Source organism: Aptenodytes forsteri, unplaced genomic scaffold (genome assembly GCF_000699145.1).
Source record: "Aptenodytes forsteri isolate BGI_AS27 unplaced genomic scaffold, ASM69914v1 Scaffold181, whole genome shotgun sequence".
NCBI classification, from domain to species: Eukaryota; Metazoa; Chordata; class Aves; order Sphenisciformes; family Spheniscidae; genus Aptenodytes; species Aptenodytes forsteri.
This window is the reverse complement of record NW_008795702.1, coordinates 1496052-1496904: the sequence shown is the minus strand read 5'-3', so window position 1 is coordinate 1496904 and position 853 is coordinate 1496052.

The following is an 853-nucleotide window of genomic DNA, read 5'->3' as shown; positions in this document are numbered from 1 at the left end:
ATGGAGCGGTACGTGCACCTCTGAAAGCATCCGAGCCCCCCGCCCGAGCGCTCGGCTGCCCGTACTCCTCTGACACTTTAATCTCCGTTGTGTATATTAAGAGCTGAAACTATTTGGCGGCGAAAATTGCTTCCGATTGAAAGTGAGGCGCGGAACTGTCTCCAGCGCAGGGTATAGCATTTCCCATCGGTTGGGACAGAGTTTGTGAAAACTGACCCTTGTTGTAACTTATTAAATACTTGTGATGATCGCAAGGTGACCAGCGGTGGGGCAAGCCCTCCACGTGCGGAGAGCGGACTCGGCTGTGCTCGTTCCTAGACAGTTTAAACTTTTCGCTTCCAGTAACTGGAAGAAGAGACCTTTGCTTAATTCAGCGCAAATCCCGAGCTAACCCGGCACCATCACCACTGGAGCAGAAAATGTCTCTTTCTTTCCTTCTCTGTGCAGGGTTTGGTGCTTTGGGGATGGACCCAACGCCCAGAGGGGCTCGGACCTTTCGGGCCCCTTCCATTCTCACCTTTTCCCCATTCCCCTTCGGGTGGGAGGGCGAGCAGGCGAACTCTTGATCTATAGCAACACGTTATTTCTCAAGTTATAATTTCACAGTTTAGCACTTCGCCTGCGAGTAAGTTTTAGCACCGCAACATGGCGAGCTGCGGGAGCGGCCAGCTCGATGGCTAAGGCGGGGGGGCTGAAAGCCATCCCCAGGGAGTGGCCTCGTCTCTAGGCAGAAGTAGCTCGGGCTGAGACCCCGTCTCGGCCCTTGGGAAGTTGTTCCCAGGCACATTAATTGCAAACAACCCCTCTCGCGGGCGCCGCCGTGTAGCATCGCCCTGCGCTGAGCCCGGGCGGC